At 43.4% G+C, this 19,986-nt stretch overlaps 1 long non-coding RNA gene across 1 annotated transcript; it reads left to right on the top strand.

Moving 5' to 3' along the window:
• The first annotated feature begins 954 nt into the window (after positions 1 to 954).
• Positions 955 to 9,265, top strand: LOC125757701 (uncharacterized). The gene is made up of 5 exons (XR_007415446.1): positions 955 to 1,063; positions 1,917 to 2,045; positions 3,755 to 3,894; positions 6,224 to 6,324; positions 9,163 to 9,265. It is a non-coding gene; the product is annotated as an uncharacterized LOC125757701 (long non-coding RNA).
• The last annotated feature ends 10,721 nt before the right edge of the window (positions 9,266 to 19,986 follow it).

Genomic DNA, 19,986 nt, shown 5'->3' with positions numbered 1-19,986 from the left:
CATTCAGAGTTTCTACGGATCCAGTATGCCTGCAAGAGTGGGCGTGAAACATCAAGGGAGGTCCCTCATGTGTACATAAATTTCATTTGACTGTTCGCTGATTCTTACTTTTAATTAATTATTTTTCTTTTTTATATGCACCTATCTTTTCCTTTCACTGTTTACTCACATTCTGCGCGAAAATATCTGTCTTTGCGTCTCATTCACTGTTCATTTTATTTTTGTTCTTGATATAACCGCTATAATTGTCAATGAATATTTCAATCATTGTACTCAAACATTACTGCGTGAAAAAGAATGTTGATCAACTAGAACGGAAACCCCGAATCTCCTACCAGGCACTGCTCCTACATGTTCTCTACGCCAGCATGTGCCGTTCAGAAGAAGCTAACCTGCCCGCATAGTCTCCAGAGTTTTCTTTTCTTCGTTTTACAATTTATCAGCGCCATGTGTGGCCTACACAACGAGCTTATACCGAAACTACAAAGCTTGGTTTCAACGGGAAACTCCACAGAGCGCAGGCTCACTCACACGCGCGAAAGCACGCCAGCGAGCGGCAGCGCCGTCTGCACGCTGGATCGCACAATCTTTCCACCTGGCAGGCTCGCTCACGACACTAAGGAGACGTTCCTAGCCCGTATAGTTCTGCGTTCGTGTGATCGTCGTGCCGAGTTCTGTTTGTGCGGTCGTCTTTTAACGCGCTGCCTCGCATTGTGTGTATTGTGTGTTGTATTTCGTGGTTACTGACATAAGCGCAACTGTACGCGGTACCAGGCAAATAGTCACGAGATGCCGACCGTGCGACTTCAATCTCTGCGACTGCTTTGTTCGGTGTGACTGACGGACGCGATTCATAGTTTTGAAGAACACCTTCTTCAAATGTTTCCGTACGTCAGTGAGTAGCAGCGCCGCAATCCTTTGTCGACGACGCGTTCTGTGGCCCTGGAAAATGCTTTTACGCTCGGGGACGGCCGGTAGCTCGGCGATTCCTCGCTTGGCGCACCATTGAAAACCGGCGGTCATCCAGCAGTGTACGCTGCCAGCGTATTTTTTATTGCCAGAGGTAAGTGAACGTTACGCTTCGTATAATGTGAGTTATTGTTATTGTAGTACGCCTTGTCGCCGAAGAAAATCGTATAACGTGTTGGTAGTGTATGCGGTTGATTGTGCTCGCGCATGACATTTGTCAAGAACGTAGTCGGTAGTGTTATGAAGTTTTGGTAATTAGCTCGCTTGCACGCACTGCTCTACGCTAATATTTGCTGAAAGGAGACAACATTTTTGTCAGGCTCACCATTGTCATGCGTTTTATGCATGTTAAATTTATGCATGTCTCTTGACAAATTACTTGGAGTAACGCCGTGAAACCGAAGCTTCAACATCCATTTCGTTCGCACGAGCTCTGAAGGAATAATCATCAGCCACCGTGTGAATCGTGAATCGGTACAGTGGGAGAAATAAAGTGTATTTAGGGATGTTTTCTTTAGGCGTGCATTTTATTTGTCATTAAGTAACGTGACCCTCAAAAGCGTTTAGGTTAGCATTCTTGGACATTGCTTATCATCTTTCAAGCAATAGATAACATAGATTTGCTAAAAATGCAATTTCTGCAGCATGACATTGTATTTGTTCAGTTGGTTTGCCCCATTTTTATCCTTTATGCACGTTGACCTAATTTGACAAGCCGTACTTTCAGCTGAATTTTCAATTGCTTTTAGCACTATATGTGCGTCCGTGTATTGAAGTCCCACCTCTCATCGCATAATAATAGCTTGTGAAGAACAACGCTTGTCTTGAATTAGCCATTTATCAGAGCTCTTCCTCCCTCCTCAAAGGGCAAGGTGCTGCTGGCACACCTGGTTCGGCTTTTCTTAACTTTATTTTTTAATGCTGAAGTTTTTTGCAACGTACTGCAGGTAGCAAACAGCAGTGCCACAACAAACAGTGGAGTGCTGACCATGCAGTCCGGAAGCTGGCTGAGGCAAGTATGCTATAGGAGGTGCTTATTCAGGCAGAAGAAATAAGCATCTGTAGCCAACGTAAAGGTAATGTACAAAGTTCCATTTAATGAAGAAGAATCTTCTTTTGAGCTAGTCATGTCGAAGGGAAACAATGAACGCTAGATAATTGAGATGGAAATGCAGAGTAACAATGTTATGTATGCCAGCAACCAACTTAAATTTATTCATGCAAAAGGGTTATTTCCAACTGGTTCATTTGGGGGAAGAGCCCACAGTTTCCACGAATGGGCATACCTGGTAGCCGTTGCACAACCTGTTACTGTGTTTTCGCACTCATTATTATGTGCCACTTACTCTTGTGACGTTCCGCCAAGGTGAAAATACTTCACATAAACAGCAGCGAGAAGGCTCTTGCTAGCCAGTTCAATTAAGACAGCGTTACCGTAGCTTTTAGTTCAAGTAAACCAGCTAAGCTGTATAGAAGAGCGTACTCCATGTGTTTTTTACCATGGACAGTGCATTTTGCCTGGGAACATGGCTTAGTTTTGAAAAGGAAAATGTTGCCTTTCTGTAAAACGTGGTACTGGGAAATGGCATTGTGCCAAAAATATTAAGGTTTATGACTTCTTGCAGCACGCATTGTTGTACAGGGATGTTAGCGTTTTCATAAATGCAATGCATGGTGCCTGAAGAATATAGCGGCCCACTTTAAAATTTATAACTTCATGATTTCAGTATCTGGGACAGACTTTACTGTATACGGTTTGTTTCTGGAAAGCTTCAACCTATCTTGCAATTCTTCAAGGCCAATACTGAATTTGCTGTGTACATTTGGCTGCACATTCTCATCACTTATGCTAAACAACAGGCTTGAGTGATGTGTGGAATTCTTGTCAATCAATTTTATTGATTACCTCGGACGATCTATTCTGCTTCCCACAGTTATTGGGTGCTTTGTGTGCATGTGCTATGCATGCTAGAAATGAAAACAGGGAATGCAGCTGGCAGCATCAACGAGTACAATGCCCATAGGCTATTATGAGGTGCGAAATGTTGCCACTGCTAGAATTTACATTATGTGTGCATGGTACAGCTGATTGTGTAATTTAGCACTTTCCAGCTACTTACGCAGTTGGAGCAGATGTCGATCATGTTTACTCTGGTATGGAACGGCCACCAAGTTTGTGCATTCTGCATACCAGGAAACCTGACACGAAGCAACGTATTGCTGTGATGGCAGCTAAGTGAGAACGAATGAGTTTGTCTTCTCTGTAGATTTGTCAATACCATTAAAGAGGCTTGTTAAGTGCATTCAAGCGGCTTTAGCAATGCACTTGCAGCTACAGAGCCAGTAAAGACAGCCAATTTCATCATCAGAGTTCACTCTGCAAATCCCACTTTCCATAAAGGGCATTGTTTTGTGATAGCTTAAGGTCAAAACTTGCTCAATTGAACACTTCTTGGTGTCTGACATTACATGAATTATGATAATTGTTATATCTCATGTGAAATTATGCCATTGTTTTTTTTTCATATTCTTACTTTGCATACACACTTTACGACTGCACCCTCCCCAACCGAATCTTTACTAGTGCTACATTCTGTTATGGGTGAAAACAATTATTGAACTAAAAACCAGGCCAAGGAAAGCAGTATGATGCCCTGTAATGTAGGAGGATGCCACTATTGCAGTGTTTAGTCTAGAGCTGAATTTAATGAGAAAGGGCAGCAATGTAGGTCATCTGTCGATATTTGCAGACCATAATTGTGTTGTGGTCATTTTGTTATCGCAGGAAGCATCTTCAAAAGGCAGTGCTACAAGGATGTGAGCAGCAGTTTCCCTTCAATGAACGGGTCAAACTCATGGAAGCCACGTGCCTGCTGCTTCTGGCCTACACAAACATGCAGCCACCATAGTAAAGTTCTTGCAAAGGTGTGAGACATCCCTATGCTGCATGGATTGAGCATGTTATTGCCTGTTTTTTATAGCTTGTAGTAATATGTCTACAAGTGTACTTCCTTCTAGTGTATATTTACATTCTCTTAAAGGGCCAGTCAGCAGGCTCCGACTTCTTTTTTTTACACCTCCCAAACAAGCTCGCTAATTCGTACAGAGGGCCGCAGGAATCACATTGTGCGAATGTCAGACACTCCACTTCTAAAAACAATAACCGCACCTCCTCTTCAGCGCTTGACCAGTCCTCTTTGCTAGCGAAGTGGTGTAATGTTGCCTATGAGCAACATTAAGTAACGCTGACTGCTGAATAGTCCTCTGCAATACGAAACGGCATTTTGGCTTTGTGATGATGCAGTATCTGTGGTTGTCACAAGTGTTGTGAATTGGTTTATCTCGCCAGTGCTTTGACTGTGCTTCCTCACCGCATCGCTCTGGCACAGTGGCACACCGAGGAAGCCCCTCTTCAGGATGGTCAGGCTGAGCGAGAAACTGAAACCAGCTGGAATGTTTGTTCTGTCCCCTGTGGCTTCATTATTACACCACTTAATCAAAAAATTCATGTGACAACATGTTCACGTTGTACAAGCGTGCAGTTGTCACAAATTTTAGACTCCGGGGTTGTTTAGGGGCCCTTTAGCCTTAAATTATGAATGGTAAATTCACACGTCACGTGGTTTTCTTGCTTTATTTTTTGCAATGCTGATTTTTAAAATAGCATGTCAGCTTCTGTGAGTGGTAATTTATACATTTATCATACAAAACATCCTGCTATATTCAACAAGTATTGTTATAGATTTTTCATGGCACCAGAGCCACCTGCTTTTTGCCGTGTGGCAGCTACATGGAAGTTCATTGCTATGCTGCTTTGTTTAACTGATATCTTTTCAATCAATGCGTTTCACAGTCCAGGGTGTTTGGTGTATTTGCATCTTGATGTGTTTAATATCATACAAGTGATGGATTTTTTTCTGTCTTCTAGTGTTTACTTTGCAGCTATTTAACTGTGGTTCTCAGGGGCATATCTAGACAGGAACATCAATTCTGCTAAGCTTTGGTTCGAAAAGAGACGCTGAACAGGAGTTCCTTAGGTGCATGCCCTGAGCACCAGCCCTTTGGATTACAGAAATATCTAAACTGCATAATGTCTGCAGCTCCTTACTTAATTGCATGTCTTTCTTCAACCTACAGCTCTTTCCATAATCCTTAACATTAACCTACATTACCAAGTGAACATCCCCCGCTGCAATACAGTGGTTATAATGGTCAGCTGCTGATCTGAACTGTGCGAGTTCGATCCTTGATGGAGTGGTTGCACTTTCGGTGGAGGTGCAAATCCTAGAGGTTCCTGTGCTTTTAATTTCACGTTTACATACAGAACCCCATTGTTATTATTACATCAGCAAGTCGACAGTGTGGTAATTCTAGATTGTATACATATTTAGTATAACAGACAGCTGAGCTGGTTGGTAGGTATTCATGTTAAAAAGGCAGGGCATGCAAACATGGACACGAGAGAAACCAAGACACCACTAACGCCAACTGGAAAGGTGGACAGTGGCACAAAATAAAGTAGACACAGAAACTTATCTGTGCATGCCCAGGCAAGAGGCGATACCTATCAATCTGGCACGCGCGATAGTCTACCTGAGAGATAACTGCTCAAGCATTTGATTTCTTCTTTATGCTAGTTAATCGACGGTTCGCTCTCTCGTGCACTGCCATTATTGATATGCCAGGCCTCGACAATTGGACGCATTTCTTCATTCATGTGCTTGTACAAAACTGCATTCATCGAATTTTGGCGTGCATTTACGCTCTCGACAATGTAAAGGTAGATTAGGTGATGAGCCTCCAGTTAGTGATCTCAGCGTTTTAGGTGTCTTGACTCTCTTGTGTCCATGTTTGCATGCCCCATCTTTTTAACATGTATTCATATAGTGCGTAAGAGAAATAAGTTATCTAGTGAGTTATTTGGAAAGTAAGTTTAGGGCGAACACCAATATAGCAGTGTAAATTAAATTTAAGCGATGAATGCATCGGGCTGGATTAGGAAACGATATAATGGCGAAATATAGCCGCTTGCTCTTTGCTTATACTTGTCTCAGTTTCTTGTCTCGTATACTTTGACAATGACCAGGTGTCGTGTTGGATGCTACTAATTGGTTATGAGCTATACATAGACAAAGCAGCGGCTGTTTGGATGCTTTTTAAACAGCTACCTTATGGGGAGAGAAAAGTTAATTTGGGTTATGTGAGGCATGCTAAAAAAAGTCGACCTGTTTGTGATGTTTTTTTTTCCTGGCAGACATTCTACACGAACTTGCCCAAAGGCGGAAGGAAGGCACGCACAGATGGACGAACAGAAATCATGGGGCTGCCGTAGAAGCTGTGAATGAGCATTAACCTGTGAGTATGTGTCTTAAACATTTTGCTGAAGCCTTTTATTTTGGCTGAACATTCTTATCGATGCTTTGTATTCCCTGATTTGTAGTGCAATATTGTTACACCCTGTTGCTTTCACAACAGAGCTCTTTAGTCTGGTACAAGGCCCAAAAAGTTCGACCTAAATGACCAAATTGTGGCAGCCAGTTGTTTCCACAATTAATGCATTAGTGTAAAAAAACGCAATAGACTGAGCACAAGAAAAAGGAAGACACAAACAGTGCTGTGCTCGTGTGCTCAGTCTTCTGCACTGCTTTGTTTACGCTCTGTCATACCAACACACACAAGCATCCATTTTAGCTTATGTAGTAGTCCAGCTCATACACTTGGTAACGTTCTCCAACAGCAGGATTACCGGATATCTGGCTTGTGAAGTCAATCTAAAGTGCATGCCTGTTCGTGTAGACTTGTGTGTATCCACCATTGAGATGGAAATGCAGCTGTGTTTTAATATTTTAGCCAATATAGCTCGTGAATGGGATTTGGAGCTGTGACAGCAACACTTTTATAGGGGGCGAGTTACTAAATTATTGTAGACTTGTGTGCATCCACCATTGAGATGGAAATTCAGCTGTGTTTTAATATTTTAGCCAGTATAGCTCGTGAATGGACTTTGGAGCTGTGACAGCAACACTTTTAGAGGGGGCGAGTTACTAAACTATTGTGTATTTCTCGATGTTTGCATGTTATAAAACCATAGCTGGTTAAAATTAGTCCAGATTTTACGCTATTTCTTAACATATGACCTTCCGTACTGTTCGAAGGCATTGAACCATATGAAATGCTTTGTGCCTTTGTGTGTGTGCCGAAGGTTAGGAGTCATTATACTAGAGATAGATAAAATAGGTCAGAGGTTAAAGTAAATTTTTCGCAATCAACTTCTTCAGAGCAGGGTTTTGAAGTAATTTAGCAATACAAGCAGATTAGTGCTTCATTTTAGTGTCTGACAGTGCACACTGTTTTATTTTAGTACCTATTCGGGTCATTTCACGCCAGTGTGCCAGGTCGTTTTTTGACCATTTCCAATATTTTGTAAAACTGGTGCTGTTATGTTTCAGTGTGGGAAGTAGTCATTCAAGCGTTATTTTCGGGGAAAGAATTGCATGATGCAGCAAAGGCCTTTCAAACTTCGCATGCAGAAATGAAGCTGTGTCAGGCAAATTAATTGACACATGGTTATTGCGTCGAGCTATTACTACAAAGCATTTGTTTCTTTAACATAGTCACCAATCTTTCATGACTATGATAGTCGAATTTATTTTGATTTCAATTTATGCTATTTGCAGTCGTGAGGAAACATTGCAAAATGCACCATTTTTAAGTATATTGTAAAAAAGACTGAATGTTTCATGTGAAATATATTCACAGTATGCGTTCAGTGCATATACCAAGGGTTGAAAATGCTGCTGGCAAAAAGAAGCAAAAATGTCTTCAAAATTGACACTTGGAAAAAGTAGTGTTTGAACCCATATTGCGGGATCTCTTTCACTGTGTAGCAATCCCAGCTAAAATGTTGCCTACACATCATAGTGTGCTTTCCTTGTGCGATAATTTAGACAAAGTTTTTAAGGTGTAATATTATCTTCAAGCGAAAAATAATTTTTTCAAATGGAAAATAACAAGGCTGTGGGAAGTTTCTTGGAGCTTTGCCTTCACTGCACAGCACATCATTGTTCTTGCATGGTATTTCAGACAGAAGTATTGCTTAAATCTGCAACATTTAGACTTGCACTATATGAGCACAGGGGCACCCGCGTGAATCCTGTGCCAATGTGCTGTGCAGCGAAGGTCAAGGAATGAGACTGTGCAGGCTAGGGATTATTCACTTCAGTAAATTTTTCCTTGCTTACAACCAAGCAGTATATATTTTTTTTAATGGAATATAAATTGCCAGAAAAGTATACCACACAATAATGTCTTGGCGACATTTCTGTTTGGAATGCTACATAGCAAAAGCTAAGCTGCAATATGGGTCAAAAGCTATTTTTTCCGACTGTTACAGTTTGGGTGGAACGTTTCTGATTATTTTGTTTTCATAGTAGTTTTATGACAAAGTGGATATCTATTTACTTATTTATTTATTACTTGACAATACTGCTGACACCAGTAAGCAGTATTGCAAAGTGGGCTACAGGGATAAGTTACACATAAAATGATCTTGCTAAGCAAAAACAGGAGCATAACATATACAAAACACAAGATAAACCAAGAACATCTATACAACCGTCTTAAGGAAAATGATAAGGGAACAGCACAAAATACAAAGGCAATGAACTTTAGAAATCAACCTTCGGTATTCCATGCGAAAGAATTAGTCTTTCTCCTGATAAATGTTAACATTAGAACTTCAGCACAGCATTTTGCAGTGTTTCCTTATGGCTGAAAAAATGTAGCTGACTCCATTTTACACATGCGCAATTCTTCGTTTCTTCACCCACATAACTCTCGGCAGCATTAAGTACAAAAATTGTAACTGTTAAGACTTTTGCTTCAACATCATGACAATAATTGAATAGAATTGGTAATGCACGTAAATAAATACTCTTGCAGTTAGAACGTAGTGTGTTTAACCCTGAATTCTTGTGTACTATAGCAATAAGTCTTCGTGAAATCATGCTGCTTGTTCTTCATATAATCAGAACGAGTCCAGAAATATCTGCAAAATACCGTTTCTGCTTTTTTGATTTCTGAAACAGTGATGCTAAGGGAGGCCACGTGCACATGCACCATGGCAATGTTTAAATGTGTATAAATTCTGAACATTGCTGTTGCTCTAGGTGTTTTCTTTCACTTCCTTTTCAGACGTACAGAAAGGAGCGAAGTGGAACTGTCCATGGGCCGTGCACACAGTTTCATAAGCAGGCTTGCAACACTTTTGACAAATATGTTCCTGAATACATCTGCCAAAGTGGCATTTAAAGAAACATGTAGTAGTGTACTTCACTGTTTATTTGGCATGAAGCAGCAGGTATGCTTCCGTCATCAGCAAGTTCACACAGTACAGTGCATCTACACATGGCATGCTACCCCCACATCTACCAGCTCGGGATGTGTAGCTTGATTGTAAAATGTTTACTTTGACTTAACACAACAGTTATTAACAAAATGACATGAAAGTTTTGCCACCTATGCAGGCGACATTCTCAGTACACGCTGCCAAATATAAGCGGAGTTTGACCAGTCCATTAGTCGCACATTTCCTTGTAAACATCTCGTAGAGGGCCGCTGTTGTTGCAAGCCAATGCGCCGTGATGAATGAACCATGATTCCAAAATTTTTCTTTTCCTCCGACCTTTGTACACGAGGTAGCATCGTCGAATTGATTAGGTCAAAGTTATGCCTTGTCATTCAGCAGCGTTCAACAAGCTCCGTCTTAGAACATGTTGCATGGGTGGTTTTCGCAACATCCTCTTTGTGTTCTTTAACCTTCGATTACCTTCTTCAACCCATTTCGCCTATGCAAGTTGTGTTGCAATCCCCACATTGTACTTTGTAGATGATCCCGCTCTAATCTTCGGCGGTGTTTGTGTATACCTTGTCCTTAGGACATGTGTTCACAAAGCCCAAAGACCGCACACCTGCGGATGATTAGAGCAGGTTACTCTACAGAGTACGTTGTGGGGTTCACGACACCACTTACATTGGCGAATCGGGCAGGAAAATGCCAAAGACGTTCAAAGAACACAAAGTGGGAATGTTGCTAAAGCCACCCATGGAGCGCATTTTAAGACAGCTTGTTGAATACTGCTAGACGACAGGTTATAGCTTTGACCTTAACAATGCGACGATGCTGGCTCAGGAGCGAAGGTGGAGGAAAACTATTGGAATTATGGTTCATGCGTCATGAAGCATCTGCTTGAAACAACCACAGACCCATACCGAACGTGTACGTGGACGTATGTGGCTAGTGGACTGGTCGACCTCCGCTCACTTGTTGCCAGCGTATACCGAGACTGCCACCTGCATAGGTGGCAAAGCTTCTATGGGATTTTATGGTGCAGTTGTGGTACAAAACCATTATTTTGCATTAAGGCAAATGTGCCGTATTATATTGGACAGTACGGGCAGACCATTCTTTAGTATCTTAACGTAGGAGGTACGTAAGAAGACCTTCTTTCAAGGAAATTGTTTTATTCTGGTCACGGAACAGTGTTCTCATCCAAACAAAGTGACGGAGTGCTTTGTTTTATCTGTGGTAACGAAAGCACTTCGTAAGAAGACTCCTTTTTAGAGAAATCGTTTAATTCGGATCGCGGAAAAGTGCTCGGCACCGCTATACCTTCAGCTTTGTCCGTGTTTAGGGGCCAGATTTTTTGCAGTGCAGATGCCGCACTTAGCTCAAAACCACCACGAGCAACGCTCTCCCATTCTTTAGCTCGGCAGCGAAGCCGTCCACATCGTGGAAGGCACGGAAAGGAGCTCCTCGCTTTGATTTACCGTGGAATGGCAGTCATAAGACTTGCGACACACTCGCATTCTCCTTCGACTCCCTTTCTCTGAGTTCTATTGTAGCCAGTCCTGTTTTTTTCAGACGCAATTTTTCTTTGCTCTTGCATTCTCATTCGTTAGTGCCGACTTATACTAACGAGTATGAGCGACAGAAGCGATGGATGGTCGTTACTCCGGCTCTTTCGTTGGCACTCTAACATCGCCATGGAGGTATGCGCTAGATATATCAAGATCCCGGTGTTTACCGCAGCCCTCTTATGTGCCGCCATGCTTATATTCTTTTTTGCGTTCCCTTTCTTTTTCCTTGGTAAACATCGGCACTGCGTCTTTCCTGGAAGTACTCAGCTAGGAACTGCTTCAGAAAAGCGACACAGCTCTTTTTCTGACTTTCCCTTCCTACCTCGGTCGATGAACTTCTCTGTGTGGCGGGAACTTAGTTGGCGAAGAACACTGCGGTGTAGTTACCACTCATTTCACGGTACCCGCTCTCTGTCTAGCTGTCCCTATATCTCGCGGTTTATTTTTTTTTTGGACTTACCGATTTGCCAGACGGGCACCAGTGCGACTGACCTGAAACTATGAACTAGACTTATACAACGTTTATAGATATACAGCTTTTGGTTTTATAAAGAACACTGTTCAAACCCGCGCCTTCACATGCCCAATCATAAGGCTTATATACGACATACCTTCAGACTAAAACAACAACATTTAACTAGGTCACCTGTAAGCAACAACTTATATAAAGCCTGGTGCGTTGCACTCAACTCTGAACTCCACCAAAAATTTGCGAATAAGGACTTAAAAACTTCACAAACCTTGTAACTATCTCATATAAGCTGTAAGTTGCTTGATGTTATTTGAGCTGTTCGAAAGCCTTCACGGATGCATTTGTTAACAGATTTTTAATGAATGCGTCTGTTAAGGAATTTAAGGGAACATTTTTTAACGGATTAGAAACACAAAGTGGAATTTCTGCTCCTTACTGCTGCTAAAATTTAACATTCTCGTTAAAATGGAACATTTTTCATTCATTTGGCCGGGTGGCCTTCTCTTAGAGCCATGCCTGTGTTTTACACAGACTGAGGACTGCCAAAACAAACGAAAGATGTGCAGTCGGGTGCACTGTTCAAGGTAAAGCTTATCAGAACTTCTTGCTAAATTGGTTCTCACTTATTGTTGTCTTGTGTTTTACTTTCTCAAATGTCATTGCGTGGGTGAAGCATGATCCCCAGTGACGCATGTGTAACACTGAGATTATATGACGTCATAATAATGAGTCGTTTATTATTTCTTCCATTGCCTGCTTCCGACAGTCGATAAACAGTCTGCGATATCACAGAAACAGTACAAACGAAAACTGCGCATCGCGAAAGGGATTTTAAAGCAGTCGACAACGCCACCGTTCGCTGGTTCTATGCGCTGACGTCGATTAAAAGCGAGCATGTTCAGAGCTCGCAAGCCCTACGATCAAAAGCCTAGTTATATCGTTAAATTGTCCTTTTCTAATTTTTTTGTCGATTAACGCTAAAGAGACCAGTCGATAGACGACAATGCGCTGAAGCGAGAAAGCAGTCAATAACAGTGAAAATGACGTCTTGTCGAGTTAAATAATGCGTTCGTGTTTTTTTTATCGCATATTTTTGTCGTGTGCACTGAAGCATCGGAAGACACGCTGACTTCATTTGATGCAAACTCCTGGAAAGTTTCTATAGCAGATATAACTTTTTCCGGCTGGCAGTGTCAGCAACGAATGCGCGAAGCAAGCGATTTGACCTGCTTTTATAACCCACCAAGAAATCATCTTATGTCGTCTCTTCCTGTCATTATCTGTGCTATCAGTGCTGTCACGCACAGTTCTGATACACAGCCAGCTGAGCCAGACTCTTGTCATTGCTGGCTGCACCACGAGAAAACGCTTTTCCGGAGTTACATAATTTTATTTCTGCGAAAAAGTACAGATAAATTGCCTCAACAGTGTTTCTTTTATTGAGAATAGTGACGTAGTTAATCAAAATATTCCGCAAGCATGTCATTAAAGACTGCCATAGAATTTCGCATTATATATCGTTAGTGATTTTTTTAAAGAAGGAAAACAAGATAGAGACAGGAAAGGCACGGATGTTAACCAGTTTAAAATAACCGGTATGCTGCCCTGCACAGGAGAAAGGGATTCTTTAAAGTGTGTGCTTTAAGTTACCAAATCAGCATTTTAAGAAATAAATTGACTTTGGGCTCATTGGTTCATCACAGAAGAATTCTTAGACGTGGAGTACTGGACTCAGAAAAAAAGAGTGAAATGGACCCCATGAAGCCCTGTCTGGGAGTTCACATCACGGTATCGTCCTACTAGATTACGCTGCGCTTAAGGTACTTCATATTAAGATCAAGTTTTTTTATCTTTGATTACTGCAGTTTTTCTTAGCTTGATTCTGAAAAGTTTCATGCTGCGAAGAACAGGCCGCGCCACTTGACATGTTTATGAAAAGAGCGTACGAGACAGCGCCATTCTGTTGACTTCGCGTCCCACCAGCAAAAAAAGGTCACGTGAGGGTGGTTACTACTACCCGGGACATCACAAGCTGATTGGGGGCGCGTACACGAAAGCTAGAACACTGGCTTCGGTGCAACAAAAGTGACCGTTTCATATACGCTTTCCCTGTCTGGGCGAGGAAACTACAATATCTCGCTCCTATATCTGTTACTCCTTGTTGAGGTATTTTGTTTGGCTCTTTCTCCATTTTCTTCAGCATGCTATACGAGCTAACAAGGCAAAGTCGTGTGCGTGGTGGTAGCTCTGAGCGAATGGCGGTGGTGCCAGGTACTGTCGTTGATCGGCAGGTGGCTCGGCCGTAAAGAAGGCCGTTCGTCGTAAATTCCTAAGTCGACCTGTAGCCGTGGGCTTGCAGCGCCCGCGTAGAGGAAGAACAGCGAGAGAAAAAGAGCGGAGCGTTGTTTAAGAGCCGCTCATTTTGCTCAATTGCTACGTTGTAGCGTGCGAACTGTATATTCTGCAGTGCATGGGCATCTAGCGGTTGCCATCCGAAGACGCCGTTGAGGGCTTTGCTCTCTCTTTTAAAATTCTTGTACTATAATATATGAAGCAGCGTATGTCGCTGCAGTTTATGCATGTCGACAGCTTCCAAGTCTCGGTTTCGCAATTTGAAAGCTGTTGCCTCTTTCCTTTTATGCATTCACTCGTCGATACCGGGCTCGCTGTCACTCATGTTACGAGGGAGAGCGAAGAAAGAAAGACACAAATATCACATAATGGTAAAATAGGTTTTTATGTTGCCATTTTTTACGTTAGGTAACATACTTCAATATGCATGCAAATAACATAGATTTCACGCTTTTTTGTCGTTTTTCTGCCTTTTTCGCCATTTCTCTCTTGCACTTTAGGACATTGCTTTGTTATCCAACAACGACGCCTGATTCTCGCCAGGGCCAAAGGAGGCAGCGAAAGTCAGGAGGCTCCTGATGTGCGGAAACCTCTCACCGTGAGTATAACCGGGCTTGCTGCGCGATACTCTCTCAGAAAATAAACGGTTTATTCATCATCATAGCTTTTACAGCGTGCAACGTGGCATGTCGGCGGCTACCTATATGTATTTAGATATGCCAGGCTTCAGTTAAAAAACATTCTCAATTCATTATTTTTTGTCTTCCTATGGCTATTGTAGACAACGGTCTCTTACAGCGCGCTGTTATGACGCCCGGGTCCGCGCTGAGCCATCGCTCGGGACGCGGGGCACTACGTGCGCCAGGTGGGTCGAGCGCTAGGTTGCCCAAAGTCCGGCACTCGCGCTGCGCTCGCAGACTGTATTGGTCTACAGTCCGTGCGCGAACTGGTCGACGTGCCCCTCGCCGTGGCCAAACAGCTCTCAGCATTCGGTCCCACGTGGACGGCACCGTGGTTCCCAGCGAGCAACGCCACGCTCGTCGACACGTTCGTCGTACGCCGACTACGATCTCTTGTTCGGCTTAGCGCCTGGAAAAGCGTTTCCTGTCAGTGTGCGACGCCAAGAAGAAAGCGCTGCTTCTAGTTAAGAAGGTAATATTATCTTTTTAAGGGTATCGTTTAAACAAATTGGAATGTGCCACATGTCGCAAGAATAGTTATGCATAACATTTCTTTCTGTAATAAGACAAAATTTACTTGTGATACTATAAAGGTGAATATGAGAAGCATCAAAGAACCGTTTTTCTCTGTGTGACGAATACATTGGCACACCATTGTTCTCCTTGCCAGGGGTGTTATTTACCTGCGAGAAACCGGAAACTCTCTAGGGTCTGCTTCTCTAGTGAAATGCCTTATCTTAGTTCCTTTGTCTGTTTGCTTTTCTGGCCGCATGGCAACTAATTTCGGCCGAGAGGTAAAAGGGAAAAGCGCTCGTTTGTTGATGCCCGGAAGAAAACAGCGGAAGAAAGCATTGCCTCGATGCGTCTTTCCCCACGCCTGCTGGACTCACTTTGTCTCTTATCCTCATGGGTTATTCAGTGGGACTGCCCTAGCAGCACGGATTGTTTTAGTGACGGCTTCTCGGCGGGGCCAAAGAGCAGCCGCCTTGTCTGTCAATGTACGAAGGCTGACGTGTACATAGACGTCGACCACACCTACAGAAAAAGACACGTGCATCCCTAGGGAACCAAGAAGAAGACAGAAGCAAGATGTCGAGCCACGGTCATAAGGGCGCAATAATGGATTGAAACAAGCTCTGCCCAGGAAATAGGGAGATGGAAAAAAAGAGACAAGAGGCAATTATTCTAGACTACACACAGAGCTCTCTTCAGCGATCGCTTGCTACAACCCACACTTCCCATTTTACCACGAGCATTAGAAACGCTTTGGGATTGTGTGTCATCAAGAGATGAGGCGGAGAAAATCGTTTTCTGTATGTGTGATGTAGTTACCCTTCTGAATTAAGCTATTGCAAAGACAGCGTGCAATAACGCACCCAAAAATCCCGAGGCCTCGGCGCGGAACAGTGTCAGCGTAGGCTGGAGGTGCGGCTCTCATAGAGCCCGTTCGAAACTGTCTTGACATCACTACTACAACTGTGACAGGCGCTCTAATTTTGTGCAATATTATTTACAAATGATGGAAAGAGCAACACGAGGCACTTATTGAGAATAAGTTCACTCTCGCGTTCGTTATTTTGGTGAAGAAGAGACGAAATGTGCGCTTTCGAGGAAACCATTGTCGCTTTCGCCACACTGATTTGGTGAACAATTTCTTCATCTGGGTAGATGAAAACTGCAGCCAACCAAACTTGGCCTCCCACCAGGTTTGGTCATAGTAAATCGACAGGCCCGTTCGAACAGCGCGCGCTGACGTTCGTATCCGCGAACTATACAAACCCTGCATTACGCTAGAAGAGTTAACATTTCTACTAACATTTTACAGCAGAGCTGTTATGGTCGAGGTTCGCCGTGTTTCAGTTGATAGAAAGTTATCATCATCATAAACCAGCATGCGCTCTCCACGCCCTCTTCTTCATTGCCTTCCCAGAACACCTACCAGTTTATGATCAGCGTTACTACGGGCGGACATGAAAGCCTCGACTAAAGACGGATTCGCTGTTAAAAAAACATGCTCGATCACTCCGTCATAGGAATCAGCATAACACGAAAGTGAAACGTGTCCTCGCCAAAGTAGTTGAATGTCCATCATAGATTGATATACGAGAGCTTGCACAATGTCTATTGATGTTTGGCAGCTGCCGCACTACAGCACCCACGCTGACGCCTGGTGGCACATCTCCATCCCAACGACTAACGTCTGTGAACATGATTAAGCCTTTATGCTATCTGTAGTAATCAACATACACCGCACACAGCATATGGTGAATCCCGCGCAAAGATGGCTTCAACATGCACATAATAAACACAAACTCGACATGTACACATTCAAAGCGTCGTCATTTGAGGAGAGAAACGGGAAGGTGTGAGTGCTCTAGCAGTCGGTGTCAGTGCACTCAGAGTTGTAGGCGACGGAGACACAGCGCTAGTTCATTCGGAAGCGGCCCTAGGCGTCACACGCTGACGCGAGAGGCGAATCGCGTAACTGCGTCGTCACTGAATCGAATCACCGTGGACGCCGCATTTCACCGTCCATACAGTTTCGTACAATATTGCAGCGAAAGCCATTGCTGAACGGCTGAAATTGCAGCGGCTGAGACTACCGAAACGCTCGCAATCGGTGCTCGTTAGTGTCATAATGGCGTCATAAGTGATAATTACTCGGGGCCACCGAGATTGGCTTCGGCAACGCGCCGTTGCTAGTAGTGCTAAGGCCGTTCCATTCGGACGGGGCGAGCGTAATAAGAGAAGGCGGTGTGACAGCCAGAAGAGCGTCACTTGTTGGACTCTGAGCCATAGCAACGGTGCAACGGCGCGTTGCTGGAACTAATCGCGGAGGCCTGCATTACATCACTCTTACACTCCCAGACGGCGACTGCACCCCGGGAACTAAGAGGAAAGTGTCAGCGTCAAAATGCGAGTTCGTGAAGCCTCCTGCATGAGTGACAATGGCGCTGTGGTTAGAGCGTCTGTGACATATCGTCGCGGACCGAGAGGTCGTGGATTCGACTCCCGTTTGCAGAACTTTTTTTCTTCTGTTCTTTTTACTTTTCGATCTGATCGTGTGCATTTTGCTAACCTATTTCCGTGACGAAAACACGCCATCAGGGTCTTGGTGGTCTACGGCATAAAACACTTTCGTGTTAAGGAGAGAGTAAGCATACCAATGTATAATATAGCAAGGGGTGGGAAAGTGACAGGGGAGAGAGAAAAAGCCTTGCGAAGCCAGCACCAGCTAGGTGCCCATCAGCTCTCCTGTGGCTCAACCTAGCGCGACTTCATGCAAACTGCGCTAAGCATTTTTTCCCTTTTCATTACATCTGAATTAAGCTGATTTGTGAGATTAAGGTAGAGCGTGTAAGCTCATGCGTTTCTGTATTCTCTCATTATCCCGTATTCCTTGACATCTTGCTGCACAATCAACATTTGTTTCTACGTCCTCCCTTGCGTACTGGCGCTTGGCAATGATTGCCATCCTCGGTAGCGAAAACATATATATATATATATATATATATATATAAGAAAAGTGAAGGAAACTGTGTTGCGTCAAGTTGGTGGACCGTCGGGACTGTCTTCTGCGCATGCTAGGGAGCAACACGTACCTCTGCATCACTGCATCGAGAGCCGTGTGAAAAACGGTGACTTGCCAATAAACCACCACGACCGTTGATGAACGTCATATATACGTAGATGCTTTCACCTGTACATTCTGCTAAAAATTCGAGTGTTTGGTGAGTATTTCTGCCACACAACAATAATCGTCGTCTGGCTTGCTGACGTTTCCTTTCTTGAAAACCCGGCTCTCGTATCTTTCCTATCAATAATGCTATGTCACGCTGAAAACGCACGCGTGGTTCGTGACTGGGAAGTGCCGCGACCGCAGTGATGACGCTGATTACACTTCAATAAAAAAATCGAGCATTTGGAGAGTATTTCTGCCACACAACTACAATCTTCACCCACCTCGCGTACTTTCCTCCAGTTATAGCCGCGGTACCGGCACTTCCCGTTCACGAATGGCGCACACGTTATCAGCGTGACCTCATTCTTGATAGTAAAGTGACCCGAATCGAGTTTTCAAGAAAAGAAACGGGAGCAAGCTAGTTGACGAATATTGTTGTGGGGCCAGAAATACTCCCCAAATACGCGATTTTGTCTTAGAGTGTAGCAAAAGTATTTAGCCCTACAACGTATTTACATTCTGCGCCAATGGATATTCAATGCAGTGAAATCCATAGAGGTGAACCCGACGTTACGGCAGTAAAACACTGGTTCTATAAATAATACTGACATGCATAGGGCAAGCAGCGCGGCGCACCTAAATGTGAATGGTTGCTATCTGTCCAAAAAAGCAAATAGCCACGACCCCCTTTCCTGAAACTTACAAAAACTTCACCTGCCAAGACTACCTTATTTTGTTTCCCTGCAGAAATTTCTTTTACCTAGACATTCTTCATAGTTGTATTTTACTGTGCATATAGTGTGAAGAAGAGAAGGACCAAGCAATTTCCTCGATCCTGCCCTGACGTCGTTCTATAGTTTGTTCTGATTTTGTGCTGATTTTTCCCGGCGCGGCAGATGGGTTCACTTCAAAGCCGCGAGCGGCAGAATTTCGCTGTTCTATCCCTGGGATTGCGTTCAATCTCACAGGAATACTCCTTCGTTTTATGTCTCTCTGTGCATGTTCGACCGGTTGCTGCCAACAAATATTTTCACAGCACGCTTTATTCTCAATGCTCCGCTGCGTTCAGTATTGCTGTTTATCATTCGGAGATCGTATGACTTTCGAAATGGTTCCCTCCGTTTCAGTTTCGGTATAAAATTGGCCGTGTTTATGTTTAGGCTTATAAGATCTGTGTTGACTTCATAGGCCCCTACTAGAAATTTCTCGCCGTCTTCTCGATCAAGTTTATATAACCTTTACTCCTGCATTGGCCAAGAAGACGCATTTGCTCTGAAGTGCGTACATTTTAATACCACTATGATATCGTCAGTTTTCTCTGTCGGGGCGGCTGCTAAAAAACGCATGTTTTATTGCTTTAAGGATGCCGCTGCAGGGTTATTTTCTGTGACGTTGCTACAATCAAATAATTAATCGACTCGAAGCACAGCTATTGTTTGCTAAACGTAGAGCTGTAACTAGAATTTAAACACTTCAACAATATTTCAGGACAACTTCTTGGGCGAGTTGGTGTTTACTAAACATATTGTAGTAGTGCACTGTTCGTGAAAGAAAGGGAGCAGAAGAATGAGAGAGAGAAAGACAGGCGCTACACTCACGACGTTTTCAGTGCAGCGCCTCTCTCTTTCTCGCCTTCTTCTGTTTCCTTTCTTTTAGGAACATCTCGCTTAATGATTGGCACAATTGGCGTAGCGTATTCGCTGCGAGCAAATGGTGAAATTGTTCCTAACGCTTCTAGCTTAGACAATTCTTCTCCACCGCTTCTCTCAAAGTGAACGGAACGCTCCGTGCTTTAACAAGGAACGTGGTTCCTTGTTATCTTTAAACAAAAGTTTAGCTTTTTTACCTTGCATGGTGCCCTTCTTGTCCTAGAACACTTCTGCGTAGCGGTTCAGGCGTCTTTGCAGTTCGGC

This window comes from Rhipicephalus sanguineus, chromosome 3 (genome assembly GCF_013339695.2).
Source record: "Rhipicephalus sanguineus isolate Rsan-2018 chromosome 3, BIME_Rsan_1.4, whole genome shotgun sequence".
Taxonomy (NCBI): domain Eukaryota; kingdom Metazoa; phylum Arthropoda; class Arachnida; order Ixodida; family Ixodidae; genus Rhipicephalus; species Rhipicephalus sanguineus.
The sequence above is the reverse complement of the archived record's forward strand: the minus strand, read 5'-3'. Positions and strand labels throughout refer to the sequence as shown.